This window comes from Hyperoodon ampullatus (assembly GCF_949752795.1).
Source record: "Hyperoodon ampullatus genome assembly, chromosome: 6".
Classification (NCBI taxonomy): domain Eukaryota; kingdom Metazoa; phylum Chordata; class Mammalia; order Artiodactyla; family Ziphiidae; genus Hyperoodon; species Hyperoodon ampullatus.
The window spans coordinates 108,897,915-108,904,051 of NC_136919.1; positions in this window are offsets into that span (position 1 = coordinate 108,897,915).

Sequence of the window (6,137 nt, forward strand, 5' to 3'; positions counted from 1 at the left end):
AAGGTATGGCTTATGTTGCTTAAGATTCTCAGGGATAATCTTACTTTTGCTAAATGCATTCTTTTCTGCTTTTAGAAATGTAGACAAAACCATGTCTTGAGCACGTCCTTTTTTTTTTTTTTTTTAAATTTTGTTCCTTAAGGGAAGCATCGTTTTCAGAGAGACGTTTTTTCTGTACCTTTTTTTTTTTTTACTCTTGTTTTAACTCTACTGAGGAGAAGGCTGTGGAGGACTGTCCCACGACACCGGGCAGGGTTTAGAGGGACGGATGTGGCCCCCAGCGTGCTCTGGGTGGAGCCGGGCCGGCCCAGAGTTGAGAGGACGAGTGAGTTACAATCCAGTGCCCACGGCCACTGGTCAAAACCTGCTGCCCACACAGAACGTTCACCGGGATGGCTTGGTCATCTGAACATCTCCTTTTTCTTTTTGCTTCCATCTCGTGCCCTCTGCCCGCCCAGACTCTCCCCTTGGCCTCACCGAGCTGTCCACAACTGGAAGAGAGCAGGATGGCTGGGGACAGCCAGGCTGCTGGTGAGCACAGCGCCCCTCCCACCGATGCCGCCGCCACGGACCTGCCAGGCCTGGCGCCCTCTTTCAAGGTGCAAGTGGGCGGCACAGTCTAACCATCACCGACGTCACGCTCCACATTTCCTGCTTTCCGGACACCCACGTAGAGGAGCCTTTCTTTCCGTGGCAAAGAGCAATAAACTCTGAGTGTGTGTGTGGCCTGTGTGGACAGTGTCATCTTCCAGCATGATGGGCTTCGACCGTTTTGGTGTAAACATTTGTGTTTTATAAGATTTACTTTGTTTTTATTTTTCTACTTTGAATTGTATACGTTCGGAAAGTAACCGAATAAACAGAAGCTTATATCCTCGACGCGGGCGCGTGGTTCCCTGTGGCTCTCCCGCCGCCGCCTCCCCGCGCGGCCTGGGCCCCTTTCTTTCTTGCACTTTGTGCCCCTTCTGTGGCATGCGGTGCGTTCCTGACGACCTCTGCCTCAGAGCCCTCTCTCTTTTCTGTCCTCTGTCTCGCAGCCTCATCTCCTCTGCCCTTTCCTCCTCCGGGGTCCTCTTCCCTGTCCTGTCTGGTCCCTGACTCATCTTCCTCTCCCCGAAGCCCCTGGCCGGCCTCGGGCCCGGGGCCTGACAGCCGCCTGCAGGTCACCTTGCTGCCGCCCTTGCTCAGCGACCAGGCCCAGCACGTGCATGCCCTGGGGACCTTCCACCTCTTCTGCCATGCCACAGGTGAGCGGGGCACCTGTCCAGGTGGGGGGCGGGCAGTGGGGGCCTCCTCCACGAGCACGGCCTTCCTGGCTGCACCTCTCCGGTGGTCCCCAGCGACACTAAACTGTTACCCCGAGGCTGTTGCTGTGGACAGCAGGGCCCGACCCATGTTTTCCTCAAAGGGCCAAACTTCTTCGGCTCCTCCGGCCATGGTTTCTGTTGCAACTACTCAGCTGTTGCCTTGTGGCTTGAAAGCTGCCGCTGCGCGGGCACCAAAGTTCGTTTACAAATGGCAACTTGCCGATTGCTGGTATATAGGGTTACTTCTTCGTCGGCTAACAATTTGGGTTTGATGTATGTGGCGTTTGGAGATTTAAAACATGAACCGTAGAGCCTCCAGAAGGGGAATTGTTTTAACAACTTGCTTCAAGATGTTTAAACGCAGAAAAGATTGGGAGTCTAGCATGCCCCCTCGGATGTAGGAGGCATTGGCACTGTGTTGGATGGTATTGGGATGGGGCGTCAGCCAAACCCACGTTCCGGGTGTGTCCTGGGCTCTGGGCAGCGCCCGGTGGCCCGGTCTCCCCAGGGTGCCATCTTCTAACTCATCAGTAGCTGTGGAGAGAAAGCACGTGGGCACGTTCCAGGCCTGGCGGCTTGTTCTCTTTGCTCAGAGGCGAGGAATGAAGTTATTGAGGAGGGCAAGCGAATCTCATGTTTTTCCTTTTTTTGAGAATTTAAGCAAGCTGTGAGAAGCTGCTGGGTGTCACGCTGCTGCCTGATCCCCCGTGCAGTTGGCTCACAAGCCTTTGAGTGGCTCTGTCCACTGGTGACCCCGCACGTGTGGCCACTGGTGACTCCTGCCTGGGCCTCGGGCAGTGGGCAGGGAAGTTGCCAGTGAAGGCGACTTTTTTTTTTTTTTTTTTTTTTTTTTTTTTGTTTTTTTGTTTTTTTGTTTTTGTTTTTTTTGTTTTTTTTTGTTTTTTTTTGATAATTTATTTAACTGTCCCTCTATGGTTCAATATTAAGACAGTTTGTTATTTTATTTATTTATTTATTTTTTTGTGGTACGCAGGCCTCTCACTGTTGTGGCCTCTCCCGTTGCGGAGCACAGGCTCCAGACACGCCGGCCCAGCGGCCATGGCTCACGGGCCCAGCCGCTCCGCGGCATGTGGGATCTTCAGGGATTGGGGCACGAACCCGTGTCGCCTGCACTGGCAGGCAGACTCTCAACCACTGCGCCACCAGGGAAGCCCCTGAAGGCGACTTTTGCAGACAGACCTGCAAGGGGCAGGTCCGTGTGGCCCCGGGTCACCTGGGTGCTGCTCTCCGCCACTTGACTCCCTTGGGACAGGGGCCCGGGAACTGCTTCAGGCCCCCAGGCCTGCCCCACAGTAGCAGGGTCCTCCACAGTCACACTGGGGACCCTCCTCGGTGGTGGGAAGGCGGGGAGGCTCGGTGCTGGGGACACCAGGGTCCCTTGCTGGCAGACACAGGCCCTTGGGGACCCCATAGCTGGGCCTGCGAGGACCCCGCCCCTCAACAGAGCGGTTTTATGTCTGCGCTCGGGGAACCTCCTCTTTCCAAGGGCAGCCTGCTGTTGAGGGGCAGAGTGGACGGGAGCATGTCCCTTCTGTCTGCGGCCCCACGCAGGCCTTGTCCCCAGGCTCATCCTGCCGCACGTCACTGGGTTGGGTGTCCCCAGTGACACGTCCAGATCTAGGCAGGCGCTGCCCTCTTCCTCTCAACCTAGCCCAGTAGCCAAAGCCGGTTCCCTGTGCAATGTGGGTGTTCAAGTGCACAGTGTTTAAAAAGGCAGTGTCTCTGGCCATCCCCTCCCCCAAGTCCCAGAAGGCACCAGAACTAAAGACCAAGTTTCTTGTCAGGCTGCGGCTCTGCAGAAATGTTGGCTCCTGCCTCTGCCTGCAGGCACCTCCCCGTCCAGGTTGCTCCCACGTGGCCTCGGTCTGAGTGTCACTGCAGAGCTGGGCTTAGGGAACCATGTCACAGTGGCTCAAGCTCTGGCCCAGCTAAGGCCAGGTTGGCTTCTCACGGTGGGCGTGGCCTCGCGGCTGGGTGGCTCGGAGGGGCTTCTCAGCTTACTGTCTTCTCTGCATCTCCAGATCATGCTGGTGGAGTGTGTGTGTGTGCGCCTGTGTGTCTGTTGATGTGTGTATGTGTGCGTGTGTGTACATGGGTATGTGTGTGTGCTTTGCTGACATATCTGCGTGCACATGTGTGTGCATGTACTTGTGTGGACATGTATGCACACATCCACGTGTGTGTGTGTGTGTGTGTGTGTGTGTTTCTTTTTGGTCCAAAGCACTCTGCATGATGTGCCTTGTGGCCATGCTTCCATTCACAGGCCCTGAGTCTTGAGTGTAAGGAGGACAACTTCCAGGTTCTGGGGCGCGTCTCCTAACCGCTGGCTGTCTTCCGTTTGAAAGCGATGTATGTGCCCAGTGGGGAGTTAGGAAAATACTGACAAATACAGGGGTTCTGAGCTGGAGAAATTACGAAGGCATGTAGTCATGTTTCACTTTTCTGAAATAATCCATGCTCCTGTGGGAAAATTAGAATAGTACAGATAAGCAGAGAAAGCTCCCACTACGTGCACATGAGCACATTTACCTTTATTTTAGCTAAAAATACAGATAAAACATACAGGCACATCTCGGAGATGTTGTGCGTTCAGTTTCAGACCCCGCAATAAAGTCACTATTGCAATAAAGCAAGTTGCACAATTTTTTTGATTTCCCAATGCATCTAGAAGTTACGTTTACGCTATACTATAGTCTATTAAATATGCCATGACCTTATGTACCCTAATTTGAAAGGACTTTATTGCTAAAAAATGCTAATCATCAAGCAAGCCTTCAGCAAGCTGAAATAGTAACATCAAAGTTCACCAACCACAGTCACCATAAAATTATAATAATAATGAAAAAGTTTAAAATGTTGTGAGAATTACCAAAATGTGACACAGAGACACTGAGCAAATGCTGTTGGAGAAATGGTGCCGATAGACTTGCCCGATGCAGGGTTGCCACACGCCTTCAATTTGGAAAACACATAGTGTCTGCCAAGTGCAGTAAAGCGAGGCACAGTAAAACAAGGCAGGCCTGTACGTGTAACAGCGATTGATAACGCGTCCATATGCACGTCTGTGCAAAGCGTGTGTCTGCACATGCACCGTGCACATATATACAGACAGAAATAGATCTATACAATTTTTTAACAAAAGTAGAACTTCTCTTCACCCTAACGGCCCTGCCCTCATTCCTGATACAACTATTTTTCTACGTCAGAGTTAGACCTGTGTTGTTTTTAAAGCTAAGCATGGATCCTCTCTACTTTGGGTGACATTTGCATATTCAGGTTTCGGATGGCCTTTCATGTTTTAACTACAGTGTTAGAAATCAGAGCCCTTTAAGCCACCGGGGTCAGAGGGGCAGAAGTGGCCTGGGCCTCGGCGCTCCTGCAGCGACCCGGTGAAGTTGGCAGCCGTGCAGGCATCTCCCGCTCCTTCCGACACGGCCCACAACATTGTCTGTAAAGCGCCTTTTGCCACCTGAGGTCCCAGGGTTTAGGATCTGGATATTTTGGGGGTCACTCTTCAGCTGACCACAGTGCCCCAGCACCTGTGTGACAGGCTTGAGACACTTTGAGGAGGAAAGCTGATGACCTCGGGGTGGTGGAGACCTGGGAGAGCACCTTTCGTCTCTCGGGTAGGTTCTCTTGGTTTCTGTACAGGTGTGAACTCTGGGCCATGCCGGGGAATCCGGAGTGAGTGTCCTTGGTGCATGCAGCCTCTGGGTGCTCGGAGGAGAGCCCCCCCCAGGGTTGCACCCGGCTGCCCAGTAGCTGGAAGGACCCTGGGCGTGAGTATGGGCGGTGGGTGGGCTCCAGGGCAACTGGCCTGGGGTCAGAGTTGACCACACGGAGGATGCCTGGAGGAAGGCAGTGGGGCAGCTGTCAGGACGTGGCCTGAGGACTTAGGGTGGATCCCATCACAACCCCCTCCAGCTGGGGACTCTCCGGCCCCCCGCCTCTGGGATGGGCCTGCTTCCCTTGGACAGAGGCCATTGCTCAGAGGGATTCTAGTTTTGTCACACAGTAGAGTCAACTCTACACCAGTGGGTTTCCTTAGACGGTGTGGGTTGAGGTGCGGGCAGGACGGAGCCAACAGTCCCACAGTCCCGAGGTGGGCTGGGACCCGAGACTCCTGGTGGCCCCGAATTTCCGAGGAGCGGGTCCCTGAGGGACGGGTGGGTTTGGCCTTCTGCCGCGGGTCCCCACTGACATCATGTGGTGGCCCTGCTGACTGGTTTTAATTGTCGCTTTCCCTCTCTCTTTAATCTTCTCTGCCTTCAGAATGAGTTGGATAGTTTTAAAAAAGAATAAATGGAACGTAAGTACTTTAACATATGTGATGTTTTGCTACCGTTCAGTACACATGTAGAGAACATTTAACAGTGCCTGACGCCGTCCTCACCGTTGAGGTACATGTGGTTTCTGTCCTTGTGTGTGCCCCGGCCGCTGTGGGTGGAAGGAGAATTCGGCTCCTGAGAGGTCCTGGCCCATGTGGTTCAGGGCAACGAATGGTCCCCAGCTCAGGCCACCCGGGGTCTTTGTCCCAGTGTCTGTCATGAGAACCTTCCAGAGGCTCCTGTAACCCGTGTTCGTGGCCCCCGTCCTGGGGGGCTCGGTGCACGGCACCACTGAGCCGAGCAAGGGGATGAGAACCGACTTCAGTGTCTGAAATTCAGAGACGAGTCTCGCATTCTTAATCAATAATGCCTCGGGCATATCAGCTTTTAAAGTTAGACTCCACCAAGGTGCCTGCTGGCCAGGGAATGACTAAATGGAACATGGTGTCACCAAGTGCATTCAGTTAAAGGGAGGAAGTAC